The 14,470-nt window shown below is 54.3% G+C and overlaps 1 protein-coding gene across 3 annotated transcripts in view; it reads right to left on the reverse strand.

Moving 5' to 3' along the window:
• The window catches only part of Casz1 (castor zinc finger 1), a 143,932-nt gene extending 130,235 nt beyond the window's left edge, over positions 1–13,697 (reverse strand). The window contains exon 1 of one of the 3 annotated variants that reach the window (XM_055615185.1): positions 13,593–13,697. The gene's annotated coding sequence lies outside the window, so the exon portion shown is untranslated. Of the gene's footprint in view, positions 1–12,548; positions 12,597–13,384; positions 13,411–13,592 lie in introns of those variants that run through there. The other 2 variants (XM_055615187.1, XM_055615186.1) reach the window with 2 other exon arrangements.
• Positions 13,698–14,470: the final 773 nt, after the last annotated feature.

The raw sequence follows: 14,470 nt of genomic DNA on the forward strand, positions 1-14,470 counted from the left end.
ACACTGCAGGCACACTGTATACACACTGCACACACTGCACACACTGCACACACCGCAGGCACACTGTATACACACCGCACACACTGCACACACTGCACACACTGCGCACACTGTGCACACACACTGCAGGCACACTGTATACACACTGCACACACTGCACACACTGCGCACACACACTGCAGGCACACTGTATACACACACTGCACACACTGCACACACTGCGCACACTGCAGGCACACTGTATACACACTGCACACACTGCACACACTGCACACACTGTGCACACACACTGCAGGCACACTGTATACACACTGCAGACACTCTGCATACATACTGCACTTACACTGCAGACACACTGCACGCACACTGCATAGAGTGTGGCTGAGGTGGGGGAGGGTGGCGCGCAGGGGTGGGCAGTTCCCTTCTGTTTAAATGGGGAGGTCTAGGGAGGTGAGGCCATGTTGAGGGCGGAGGCATGTGGACATCTGTTGGCCGGCTGGTGGGGAATGGACATCATGGCGAAGAGAACGGTGGTGGCGGGGGCTAGACCCTTGGCATAGCCCTCAAAGCTGCAAGCCTTCTTCTCCAACCGGGGATGATGCGATGACGCCCGCTCAAAACGGGGTGCCCTTTCTCCTAACATTCAAATGGGGTCCTAACGGGAGGCTGGCTGTAGGAGGACACGAGACAAAGCCCCCCTCACCCCAGCACGGGCTATCAGCTTGCAAGACTGCCTGGGCGGGGGTCCCGAGGCCTAGCAGCAGGCCCCGGGAAAGATGGAGGCCAGCAGGGTGGGGGCTGCTGGGTCACTGGGGCAGACAGTCTCCAATCATGCTGAGCACAGCACATCGCTTCATTCACAAGCCCAGAGTTAAGCGAACAGCCCGGTCGAGGGTGGATTCAGCCCTTAACTCACTCAGGATCACTGGTGTGGAGCCACAGAGGCGGCAAGGGGCTGGGAGATGGCACCTGGCAGGTAGGAGCAAGGCCATCCCTGGCAGAAAGGCAGGCCTGGACATAACCCCAGTGGCAATATGGACACATACAAAAAGAAATCGTAATTCTTTACAAAAATCCCTTTTTAAAAAAAGCCAAACAAGCATTGGGAATTTAGGGAGGGATGTGAGCCTGGGCGAGGGAGGGGAGGCGAGGGGCAGCTTCTTTTCTACCCATGCCAAATCCTCCTCGTTTACTGTCAGCTTCAATCCAGTCGGAACTCACTGACTCAATTGCCTTTTCACGGGGGAAGGAGCCTGCACAATGCAGGGGACTTTTCAGCTCCGCATTAGCGCACAGGGCACTGGGCAATGTCCGGGAAAAAACACACGCAGCCCTCCTGAGGCCGCTGACCCCTGCCCACCTCGGAAACAACCCAGCCCACAGCGCAGGGTCTCGTCCACACTCCGTTTTAATTCCGTGGGGTGGGTTTTTTTCCTGCTTTGCTCTTAATGTGGCACAGCCAGTGTGTGTGTGTGTGTGTGTGTGTGTGTGTGTGTGTGTGTGCTGGAGTGAAGAGACACCACCTCTCAACAGAACTGAGTTAACTCTAGGAAACTCTAAGTTGTCCTGCGTAGAGAACGGAGGGGTGAGTGGAGAGAAAGGACCTCAGTTAGGTTCCTAGGAAACAGGGGTTTGGTGCAGGGGTCCCTACTCAAAGTCATTCTACAAAACAGGGTTTGTGGGTAAATCAGCGTTTGGTAAGGGAATGTCCCCATGAACTTGCAGTCACTGAAGCTTTCCAATACCTGTCATGAAGACAGCGATGATGATTATGGTCAGCAGGGCGACTCCTCTTTTTATAGATGTTGTTTTGTGCATACCATAGCACACATGTTGAGGTCAAAGGGCAACTTACGGAATTGTTTTCCTCTTTCCACCATGCAGACCCAGGGGCTTGAGTTCAGCTTGTTAGACTTGGCAGCAAGTGTCTTTACCAACGGGGTCACCTTGCCAGCCAGTGACCCCCGCTTGTTTTTTGTGTGCCACTGCTGAACACCCCCTCGCCCTACCTCATTACTGTCCCCCGGGCTCCTGCATCCAGGCCTAGCTCAGAGTATTGTCTACAGAACCTTCTGTGATAGGGTGTGTGTGTGTGTGTGTGTGTGTGTGTGTGTGTGTGTGTGTGTCTGCATGTTTCTGTGTGTATGCTTGTGTCTGTGTCTCTGTGTGTCTGTGTCTGCATGTGTGTATGTTTGGGTATGTATGTTTGTGTGTATTTATGTATGTTTGTGTGTGTCTCTATGTTTCTATGTGTGTCTGTGTGTATATGCTTGGGTATGTATGTTAGTGGGTTTGTGTGTCTGTGTGTGTCTCTACATTTGTGTGTGTGTGTCTCTGTGTACATATGCTTGGGTATATATGTTTGTGTGTGTGTGTCTGTGTGTGTTTGTTTTCGTGTGTCTGTGCATGTTTGTGTGCAGTCTGTATGTTTGTGTATATGTATATTGGTGTGTGTGTGTGTGTGCATGTTTTGTGTGTCTGTGTATGTTTAGTGTGTGTATGTTTGTGTGTGTGTCTGTATGTTTCTATGTGTGTCTCCGTGTTGGCCAATTTAGTCACTGGCCCATGTGACTAGAAAATACCTGAGCTAGATTTTCATTCTAGAAATGTCCACAGAGCAGTGGCTACTTGATTAGCCAGTTGGGGCTTCAAACCCCAAATTCTCCAGCTCTTCCCTCCCAGCCCCAAACTCTTTTAGAAATAAAGGAGAGAAGACAAGAAGGAAAATGCAGCATGACCTGCCAGTGAGGCTCCTAGCTTCCCCACCAGAATACTGCCAGGCCTTCCTTCTTGCTCCTTTTCTTCTTCCTCTGTCTTTCCTTCCTTTCTTCCTTCTCCTCGCCTTTTCCTTTCTTCTTCCCTTTGCTTCAGTCCTTCCCTCCCTACTGTGTGCTTTCTCCTCTTCCCCCTTCCCCCTTCCCCCTTCCCTCTCCTCCTTTCTTAGCAAAAAGCATCAGTTTAATTAGATAAATCCTCCAAGCCTGTGGCCTGGAGTTCGTCATGGAAATTAACCTGCTCCAGATCTCAGATAGTGAAACAAGAACCGGGGTGTTTTGGCGTAGCACAGTGAAATGAGAGAGGCTGATGGAGTTCTGTACACCCATCCTCCATGAGCGCCCTCCCCTCCGGCGCCCCCCACTCCGCCTCCTTCGACCACTGCCTCCATGCCCCTCTGCCTTCTCTCCTGGCCTTTCCTGTCTCCTAGGACTCCTCGCACTGGAGTGCTCCAGGCAGGCCCACTCAAGGGCAGATAGAAAATGGCTCTAAGCATCTAAGCCATGCCATAAAGCTCCAGGACGAACCTCAGCAACGCCAGCCGCACACCCTCCTGTCCTAACCACCACAGCAACCCTCGAAGCAGGGAGGCAGTCCCAGTCCCATTTTACAGAACATGGACACAACAGATCGAGAATTCATCCACCCAAGCAGGAGAATCAGGATTTGCATTCAGTGCAGCTGGGCTCCGAGTCCCATTAGCTCAACCTGTAAGCTCTTCCCACAGGCGGAGCAGCATCCACACGTACCCCAGGCCAATTCCTGGGTCTGCCCTCCTTCCATCTCCCATGTCCTGTTGCAATCAGCTCTGACCCCACTGGACACCAATTCCAACCACAAAGGGAAGGAGAAAGTAATGGCCCTGGTCCCGGCTTAGGATTGACCTCATATGTGGGCCTCTTGACCTTGCCTAAAATATCCAGAGAGGTGAGACAAAGTTCAGATGTCCAACTACCATCCCATCATCTTACAACCAATGGGTTCTTAGCCCTAGATGGATAATGAGCATGTTTTCCCTTTTACATATGAGAAGAGGCCCGTTAAGTCGTTGGGGAGAAATCACATGACTCTGACCCCCGGTCTCACCAGCTAGAAAGTACACATAACTCATCATGGTCACTGGGGATGCCACAGGCCGAAACATGCCCCCGCATATCCATTGTAGAATCCCTATACTGCTGGAAAAGCAACCCCAATGTCCCAGCAAAAGAACCAGCTCAGAATCTGACACAGACATACAACCTCAGCACCACAGTCAGTGTCCGGGCCCTTTCTGGAGTGGAACTCAGCAGGGGGCCCCTTAGAGACTCATACCAGATTGCATAAAACCAGCTCATCTGACATTGGGGACGTCCCGCACTTGACAACATGACCATGATAAATTCTTCATTACATCTAATTACTTTCAAAGGACACTCACAGCCAGGAACCCGGCAGACTGTCAAGACGACCCTGTGAAGACAGTCCCGTCAAAGGCCATTTGACAAGACAGGAAACTGAGGCCGGAAAAGAGCAAAGGATCTACCCAAGGTCACAGTGCTGTAGCACAGTGCCAAAAGTGGGCCAGAGGCTCCTGATCCTAACACACCCAGCCATGCTCATGAGACCCTAAGCGGACACAGAGACTTGGAGCTTGGGATGACAGGAGAGCAGAGTCTGCCCTCGTGTGTCTCACTTTTCTCTCCCCTCAGCCAGAGGTACGGGCCATCTCCCCACTCCCCAAGAATAAGATTTCCCTGAAATTCCCAAGCAACCCAGGACCAGCGGGCCCGGAAATGGCCCTCGCACACAAGCTGCACAGCTGAGCTCCCCGGGGCCAGGGGGCGGCTATATGCTGGCACAGCCCCTGTGGGTACCCTGCCAGCAATTAGTTCTGGGGAAGGGTGCCAGGTCTGGCAGAGCACATTCCCCCACCCCTTCCCATTTATACACACACACCACACAGAGCACACACACAACCCACACACCACACACACACCACATCTCACATACATAGACCACACAGCACACACACATGCACATATACACCAGTACATATACACACACCACACACACACAAACACCACACACACACACACCACACACATACACAAACACCACGCACATATAACACAAACACACACACCACATCTCACATACATACACCACACATCATACACACATGCCCATCTACACCGCTACATATACACACACCACACACATACACAAACACCACACACATGCACACACACAACACACACACACATACACTGCACACACCACACACAGTCTCACCCACCCAGCACTGGAGACACAACTCAGCTCTCTTTCAGTAAATCTCGTTAGCAAGTCACGCGCAGGGCATGCAATTTGGACATTACTGCTCTTAAACCACGGAAAGGCAGAACGTACCCGCCATTAACCCGACCTGCTCCCTGTGGACGTCACGCCAGCGCAGCCCCCAGCCTTCACCTCATACTCCCACACATGCTCCAAATGCTCCCCAGGAGTTGTGGGGAAAGACAGAGTTTGGGCTTCTCTTTCTTTTTAATCTTTTTTTCCCTCAACACATTATGAGAAGCCAAACCTTCATTTTGCTCGATGGCAGCCCACTTCCCTCCCCAGGGTAAACTCCCCACGTCTGGCACGTGACCTTGGCTGAGACCCTTCTGCAATGTCTGGTACGCCTAGAGAACATAAGCAGGACAAGGAGAAGCTACTCATGACAAGACTCCGCCACAGCAAGCACAGTTTGGTTCCACAGAGGACAACCTGCGTGTGGCCTGGCTTCATCTGTAGGGTCCCCCTGGTGACAGTTTGAAGCATCCTCCCCTCTCAGGCCTGAGGCAAGCTGGTGGGAGTGGGAGTGAGGACCATCCTGCCTCCTTCCTGCTGCTGTCCCCAATCTCTGAGAACTGGAATGCAGCCTATTCCTGGAGCAGAGGGCCCTGGAGGGTTCTCAGCCTGGGTTTATAAGATCGGAGAGACCCCTCAAAGTATAAGCGGTATTTATGATTATGAGGTTTTGGGTTTTTTTTTTAATATTAAGAGATTCTCGATAAGAGACGTGCACATCTCAGACCCCTGTCAAGCTCAGAGTGCGTGGTAGCTAAGGCAGGAGTAAGAGGAGGACATGGGCTCCAGAGTCCCCAGCCGGTGTCTTCCTTAGGAAGCTGGCCCTGGTTTATCCTTGCTGTGCCCGGGAACTGAGCAGAACGAGGCCAGCCCATGAGGCACCGCTGGGCCAGTGCCCACTGCCCTCCTGCCTGTCATCAGCACTGCCTGGCAGTGAGCAGGCAGAGCGAATGAACGGTGGAGCTCACCAGCTGAGAGACTGAGAGCCAGCAGCCAGTTTGCTGCTGGGTGAGCCTCACAGATCCTCTAAGCCACCTAGTGTCCAGAGTTGAGCTCTGGCCGCCACTTGTCCATCCAGCTTCCTAGAACAGCTACTGCTGTGAAATCCTGAGGGACTGTAGCAGGGGTACAGGACAAGACAAGCCCCCTCTACCGCCCCCTCCCAGCCTGGACCTCCTCCGGTAGCAGGGATATGGAACAAGGCAAGGCCCTTCTCCCAACCCCCCAGCCTGGAGCTCCTCCAGGAGCCTTAGGCCTAAGTACTAGGGATACAGCCCAGAAGGAGGCAAAGGCCCTGCTGCCCCTGCCCACCCCCTTCCAGCAAGGCACAGTTGACTTCATCATCCTGCTCTCTCCCCTAAGAAGACAGCCAATCTTGAAGATGCCTTTCGTGCCCACTCAGACCACCCCTCCCACTTCAGACATTTTGGGGTGCCCCAACCCCAACCTCCAGGCCTCTTCAGGAACCTCCTGGAGCCTGGGCCTCTACTCCCCCAGGGTCTCTGGGCCCTCCCCTGCGGCTGCCTCTTTCCTCTGTGTCCTCGAGACTCCTCTCACCTTGAAAAGTGTTAGGATTACCCAGCGTTTACACTCAATGCTCCTCTGTATTCCTTAAGACTTATTAAGAATGATAATGAGTTCCGAAGGCGATATGTGCCTGCCTCTCTCTCTCTCTCTCTCTCCCCCTTTCTCCCTCTACCTATCCCCCTTGCTCTCTTTCCCTAAGTGTCTTCTCCACAGAAGACACACGGGACAAATCCAGACCAGAGGTGGGCTGGGGGGGGGGGGGGTCCTGAGAGACAACATTGACAAAAGGCACTTGAGGATATTCATCTTTCTCTGGCCTCTCACTAATTGTCTTCAATTATTATGATTTTTTAGACGACAACTGCCCTCCCCCTCTCCTAGGACAGGCCACCCCTCACTCTGCCGGACTTTGGACAGGAGTGGGGGCAGCTCGCCTGAAAAAAAAAATCTCGTTAACATGAAGCTCTTAAACGGTTGATTAATTTTTGCAGAATTTACGACAGGCTTTAGCCCCCACCGCCAAGCTGTGGCCTCTGAACCAAAGCAACTTAACTTGGTGGACTTGAGGGGGGATGAGACGGGGCTGTCCCCTTCCTCCAGTGGACTCCCGCCACTGGAGCCACAGGCAGCCGGGTGACAGATGGAAGGCACACAGACGCCACTGCCCAGGCAGTAGACAGACCCGCTCTCTGAGCAGTGCGGCACCAGAGGGGAGATCCTGGGGCAGCCAGAGCCACACCTGACTTTCAGCTACTCAGGGGTTTACTATGGGCTGGAGGAAGGCAGCAGCCAGTGGCAGAGAAGAAACCAAGTAGAGCTCAGAGCTGCCAAGGACACGGAGACTTGCGCCCAGCAAACACACTCGAATCCCGGGCAGAGGGAGCAGCCTTATCGGTCTGCCGGGCTGCCCTTCAGAGAAAAGGAAGAGCAGATCCTAATGAAATTACAGTTTTTAAAATGTCTATAAATTAAATCTACCTCCCTCCCCCCGTGCCTCAGCCCCCAGCTCCTCCAGCAGGCTTGTTTGCCTCAGCCCGGTCCCTCCGCTCATGCCTGCTTCTCTGATATAGACATCAAGAGGTTACGGGCTCAATTAGAGCTCTACTGGAGTCCCAGCATCAGCCTTGCCTTCTCTTCTCCTTTTCAGAAACCAGATGCCAAATAAATCTCTCTTTTTCAGATTTTTATTGTCAATGCCAAAAAAAAAAAAGAAGAAAAAAAAAAAAAACTCTTCCCGATGATTCCCAACCTTCCTGCACTAGTCCTACTTCAGAAGGAGGAAAATATTCTTTTAAATTGTGTCTGAGGACAACACAAGCGTTTCTCTCTCCACCTCCCACTGCCCCCCCCCCCCGCTTTTGAAGGGCACACGCAAAACCTTGGCTCTCTGTGAAATGTTTAAAAGAGGTGGGGAAGGCAGTGTCAGTGTGCTTAATGTTATTGGGGAGGGCGAAGGAGCAGCTGGCGGGTAGAAAACCTAACACATTTCTAAAGTTAAAGGCTGACATCATAAGCCTTCTTGCTAGCGAAGGCCCATGTAAGACAGATATACAAGGTGACTGTTGAGGAAGGAGAAAAGGGTGGCCTCTGCCTTCTTAACGCTGTGTGCACAGCACGCTAGTCACAGTGTGCTGTAGGGAGCTTCCTCCTCCACGCAATTTTCCATGCTAAAAGGGTCCTCTTTCCCCAAGGAAAAACAAAGTTACAAGATCTAAGTTCTGACCAGACTGTTGATTCCCAAGAAAGAATCAGCCTCACATTGGAAGTCTAACAGGAAAAAAGAAAAGAGAAACCCAAAGTCTACTATCATGTTGGAAATATTAACCAGAGGAGATTCCAAAACCTACTTTCCCAGGAAAAGGCACTTAAGACAAAGGCTGGAGGATGCTGAAGGTGAATAGGAAAAGAAAAACTTCATCCTTCCAATTAACAGACTGAGAAAAAGAGGGGCATGGGGGCATGTTGCCACCAACTCATTAATTCTTCCCTGTAAACAATTTAATTAAATTCTGCTAAATACAGGAGAAATACTCACTTTGAACTGCTGCCCCCAGTCTCAAAAGCACATTCCTCCAGCACCCCACACCCAGCACCAGCGCTTGCAGGCCTTCCGGGCGCTAGCAGCCCACGCATGGACGGCACTGCGCAGGGGTGGGAGATGACAGTGCCCAGGTCTGAGGGCTGACATTTCAGCTTTTAAAAGAAGCCGGGCGAAATAAACTGTTGACTCTTTCAGTTAAAGTATTTTCTTGTTCTAACTCATGTTCTTATGTTACAGAGCTTTAAAAAGAAAAAAAAAAAAAAGAAAGAAAAAAAAACAAACAAGAGTGGGGAGAGAGAGAGAGAGAGAGAGAGATGACTTTCCTTGAATGATCTGTTTAACCTAAGCCAGAGGAAAAAAAAGAAAGTCATTAATTACTTATGTGAGCTATTGCTTCAGAAAGACAATAAACCTGCCCGGTCGCCATGGATATGACATATTTGCTCTGAAAACAACACAATAATTAGCAAAGGGGAAAGATACAAGGAGAATATGCAAACTCCTGAGTTTAAAGCCACAGTGCTCTTTTTACTCCTAAGCCTCCGCTCTGTTTGCAATCCAAATCAAACAAAAATTTAAAATATAGCAAAGAGGGAAATAACAGGATCAGCTTCCCCCTCTCTCCTGTGAACTGAAAAGCAACAATCACCCCACCCCCTGCAAAATAAGAGCATGGAAGAGAGAAGCAGGGGTGGGGGGGGCAGTCCTGCCTGTTTTATTTCTTATAGCAGGGTGGAGTCTTGATTTTTTTTTTTTAAGTGAGCTCTTATTTAGTATTGGGCCTTCTGGCCAGATATAAATTTATTTATGAAAGCCAAATGTCCTGTATGATGCCCCCCCCCACACGAAGTAAATGGAAATGTATGGGGGGGGGCTACTCAGAAAGCACCAGCTCTGTAGAAGGACACCCATTCCCCTACCTCCAAGAGAATGGAGCCTGGGTCTTACTTTAATATTAAAAATGCATTAAATGGTTTTACCTACAACTTAGTCCCCAAGGATCATTACGAAATGCAATCGCTTTGTATCATATCTGTCAGTGTGATAAATATCAGAGCCAGAGTAGGTTTGCAATTTTTCAGAATGTCACCAATCAAGACGATTTTTTTCTGCCTTACTTTCTTGATTCACCGACCCCCCCCCCCATCATGACCACCAAAGTCACAAGTGTACAGGGGGGAAAAAACTGCACCGAGGAGAAAAGAGGAAAAGTTGGTGTGCTTTTAGACACCAACCAGACGTTACTAATCTCTTAAAGAGCAAGAGAAAAAATTAGGACTTAAAAATTTTGGGTGACTACTTTCCAAAAGGGGGAGAAAAATTAAAGCACTCTATTAACTTTGAGCAAAATCCTTTCCCCTTCTTCCCAGAGGCAAAATTTCCAAAAACAGATGGTCAGGATCTCAAAGAAAGTAAATATACCTCAACCCCCACAGGCAGAGAAATTTAACTTTGAACTTTTTAAATTAAGAGAGGGGGGCAAGATACACTATTAATAAGAATGAAAAATGAGTTGAATTTTGTTTTCCTTATTCAGAAAATCATTGAAACACAAGGCAAGCACATAGAAAGGAGGAGGTGCCTATTTAGCTGACTTTCCTATTTTTTTTAACAATAGTTTTTTTTTTTTTTTCTTTTTCAGATTGGCCCCTTTGATCTTGAAAGAATTTTGCTCTTCTGTGGGGGGGGGCTTGGTGGTGAGATGATGTGTTTTAAACGGTGACGCAACTTGCTGATCAAAGCCTTCTTTTTCTGTTAGCCATAATAAGCTCTACTTGCCACGAAGCGGGAGTCTCCCGGGCTCCTCTCCTTCGTCAGAAGGAAATAAAATGAACTGATATTCAGGGCGAGACACGAAGGTGCAAAGTCTAAAAAACAAAATAAAACAAAAAAGGGCAAGGTGGGGAGAGAGGGAGGCGCTGGCTCTTTAAACGTTTTAAGTGCATATGGAGTTTGATTTCTGAAAGAGATCAGTTTAACATCTCCATAGAAACCAGCAACAGATTATCATCAACAGAATAAATAACTAGTCTAATAAATTAAACAGGAGGCATAAGATCGCTGGAAACCTGATTACTGAAGTTCAACAATATTCCCATAAACCCTCGTTAAACTGCCTCTAAGGTGCCTAACAAGATGGGGTGAGGGGGTGTCTTGGATGCGCCAGGTTCCGGGAAGACTGACGCTGGACGGCCGCGGAGACTGCAGAAGTTTCTCCTTCCGTGTCCAGGAAAGGGCCCGAGAGCTCCAGCGAGGGGCAAAGCATGAACAGCTAAAGTTTGGGAAGTGGGAAAGTGGTTCCAATTGTTTGAGACGGTGCTGGGCGTCAGGACCGCCCGGGACGCACCGCCTGGCCGCCACCGGGGCTCCAGCCAAGCGCTGGCGGATCTGCCCAGCGCCCCCTCCGGGCACGTGGAGTGCAGTCGGGGCGCAGCCCCGGGGGACCAACTACCCCCGCCCCCCGCCTGGCGCAGCTGCTCCTGCTCAGCCGGGACAGCTCCCTTTAAGACGGCGGTGTGAGTGTGTGTGTGAGTGTGTGAGTGTGTGAGTGTGTGTGTGTGTGTGTGTGTGTGTGTGTGTGTGTGTGTGTGTACGCGCGCACGCTGGGCCCGGGGGTAGGGGTGTCACTAACGTTGCCAGGCGATCTGTTTCCCAGTCCCCTTGTGCGCTCTCACCGCGCGCCGGCACCAGCTTACAGACGGCCTGAACGAGCCAACTTTGTCCGGAGACCCCTCCATCCCGGACCCCGTCCCAGCCCTAGCTCTGTAACTGTTCTGAGCGCTGGCTGGACAAGTCGCACACAGACACACACACAAGCCGAGGGCCGGGCCGCCCCCAAGACTCCTCTGGAGAAGCGACGTACACCCTCGGTGTCCCCAAGCCTCAGCCGGGGTTGGGGGAGCTCCGCCTCGGAGGAGGGGTGTTAGCCCCGCGGGGCGCATCTTCAGCCCGGGCGCCCGCGCCGTCGCCCTGCCCGGGGAAGGTCCTCGCCGCGCCGGCCGGCTCCGCCAGGCGGGGCTGAGTGCGGAGAAACTTGTCTGCGGGGAGACGCGGTCCCCGGCCCGCTCCTCCTCTCCCCCAGCTCCGGACCCCGCCGGCGGGGCTCGGAGGAGGAATCCGCGCCCACCCCCTGGGGAAAGAGCTATTATTGCGATCCCGCCCGACGCCCCCCGGTGCCTCCGCCGTGATTGACGGCGCATACACCTGTTCCCCTGGCGGAGGAGGGTCCGCCCGCTGGGCACGGACGCTCGCTCCGCCGCGGCTCCGCGGCCCGGCGCCCCCGGGCACCCCGCCCGCGGCCCCGGGGCCCCCCCGCCCCCCCCCCCCCCCGTGGCCGCCCCCTCCCCTCCCCTCCCGGCCCGGCTCCCCGGCTCCCCCGCTCCCGGCCGCGCTGGCTGCGGAGAGACAGAGCGAGAACAGAAAGCAAAACTTCCTGGCGGCCGGCGGTCATCAGCTGCACATTCTGCAAATGCCACCGAGTAAAAATAAACCGGCTGCCGCTCCGCCCGGCCGCCTCAGCCCCCCGTCCCGGAGCCCTCCGGCGGGGTCCCCCCGGATTCCCGCGCACCCCCCGGAGCCCCGCGCCCCGACATCCCGGCAGTGAGCGCTCCACGCTCCCGCGCTGAAGCTCGACCCGAGTGTCCCGGTGGCCCCGCCACCTCCCCCTTACTGTCCCCTGTGCCCCTCAAGCTGCTCTCCTCTCTGCCCTCTACCAGGAGCCTGTTTCAGCCCCGTGCCCTTGGCTTCAGGGAGACTCCTCTCCCAACGCTAAGCCCCTGGGTGCTCCTCGGCCCACCTAGGGTCCGGGACACCTCCGATGCCCCCCGCCCATGGGGAGGGCCCCCAGCCCAGCCCCGGCGCCCCGGCTCACCGCTCCACCCGCAATCGGGCCTGCTAGCCCGGGGTCCCAAACCCCCCGGGCGGGCGCAACTTCTCTCTCGCGCACACAGTAGCCGCCACAACTCCCTCGGAACTTTTCCCCAGCCCCGGGCGAGCTCCCGCCGGCAGCTGAGCCGCCGGGGCCGCTGCTCCGACTCTCCGGCCCCAGCGCCGCGTTGCCAGCCCGAGCCGGGGAGCCCCGGGGGTGGGGGTGGGGGGAGAGGAGCGCCACTTGCCGCGCTCGGAGCGCCGCACTTGAGATAAACTTCCCAGGCTTGGGGAGAAGAGGGGGCGCCGCTCCCTCCTCCAAGAACCCTCTCGCCTCGGCTTTCCCACACGGAGCTCCCCCTGGCACCCCGCGCCCACGCGGACGCTGCCTACCTCTGCCGGCGGCACACTCACCCCGGTGCCCGGGCGCAAGAGCCGGCTGGAGAAGATCCCCACCCACCCCTTCCCCTGGGCAAAGTCTCCAAAAGTCACCCCAGGAGCCCCTCACCCCTGCCTCCTCCTCTTCTCCAGACAGCTCGCGACCCCTCTACGGCAGGAGGGGGGCGTGGGAGCAGGAACGACCAGCCGGTATTGGCAGGCACCTGCGCCCCCAGCCCGGGGCGCGGAGGGCGCCCCCACCCTAGTTGCAAAGTCCTGTACTCGTGCCTGGCACCTCCCCCTCTTCTCCCCTGCCCCGCCGACCCCTCAGCTGGAGTAGATGACCCCCCCCTCCGGGAGCTGCAGCCCTCCCTCCCCTGGAGCGGCTCGCCGGGCATGCCCCTGGTCACTGCGGGCGACGCGCCGCCCCGCGCCGGGGTGCCAGCCCCCCGTGCCCCCTACCTCCCGCACGGTCGGAGTTTGGTGGCAGCCGCCGCTCTCGGGCTGGCTGGCTCGGTCGTTCGCTCGTTCGCCCGCTCCCTGCTGCAAGCGGCAACCCCTGGGGTAATGGGCTGCACCGGGACAGGGGTGAAGCCTGGAGGCGCCCCGATAGGCCCGCAGAGGTGGAGGGCTTGAGGGGGCGCGGTGGAAGGAGCGCCGAGTCTCTTACCTGCACTTGGGGCGGCTTTGGGTGACTTTCCAAGTCCGGGGAAAAATGTGTGTGTGTTTGGGATGGAGCGCCGCGGGCGCGCATGCGCGACCAAAGTTGCCGGATCCCGGATTTTTCGCTCCCAGTCTCCGCTCTCGCCCGCTGTGATTATGGAATTCTCCGCGGCCGAGCGGGCGAGTGGGTGGCATGCAAAACCCGGGCCGGATCGCGGGACCGAGCTCTGCTCCACCCTCACACCCCCAGACCGTCCCCTCTCGCATTCTTCCCACCCACCGCCCAGGCTGGGCTCCGCGTGCGCGCGCGGAGCTCGGTCAGCGAAGCAGCATCGGGGAGCGCTGCTCCGTTTTGCGGTTCCGGGAGGTTTCTACATCCTGTGAATGGAGTTGAGACCGGGACAGAGGAGAGAAAGAGACAAGGGTGCATTACTTTCCAGCTATTCTGAACCCCTTGACGCCCCGAGTTTGGGTCCTACTTTTTTCAATGAAAACTGGCTTTATTTTTTTTCCCCCCAAGTCAGGCTGTTAGAAGGGTCGAATGAAATGGTTCCCTGTTTGATATTTTCTTTGCTCTTACTCTCTGCGGGGGAGGGGGGTTTGTTCACTTAGCTCTTGTGCAAGAAATAAATCCTGAAGTGAGCAAGACAGGCCATGCAGAATGACCTTACTCTGTGCGCGGGAGGAGGGCAAATCACGTACATTAAAACGGTAATACTGGAGAGTGAAAAGAGCCACAGCGAAAGAAAGCAACGTGTCTTGGGAGAGCCGCTGCCTTGGCCTGGCAGCGGAAGGTGACAGCCTCTCTCTTCTCTCTTGAAGGACACCTTGCATCTTTGCACACTAGCAGGGCCTCCTCTGTCCACACGCACGTGGGTCCTAGGG

This window comes from Psammomys obesus, unplaced genomic scaffold (assembly GCF_907164565.1).
Source record: "Psammomys obesus unplaced genomic scaffold, mPsaObe1.curated_primary_1811, whole genome shotgun sequence".
NCBI classification, from domain to species: Eukaryota; Metazoa; Chordata; class Mammalia; order Rodentia; family Muridae; genus Psammomys; species Psammomys obesus.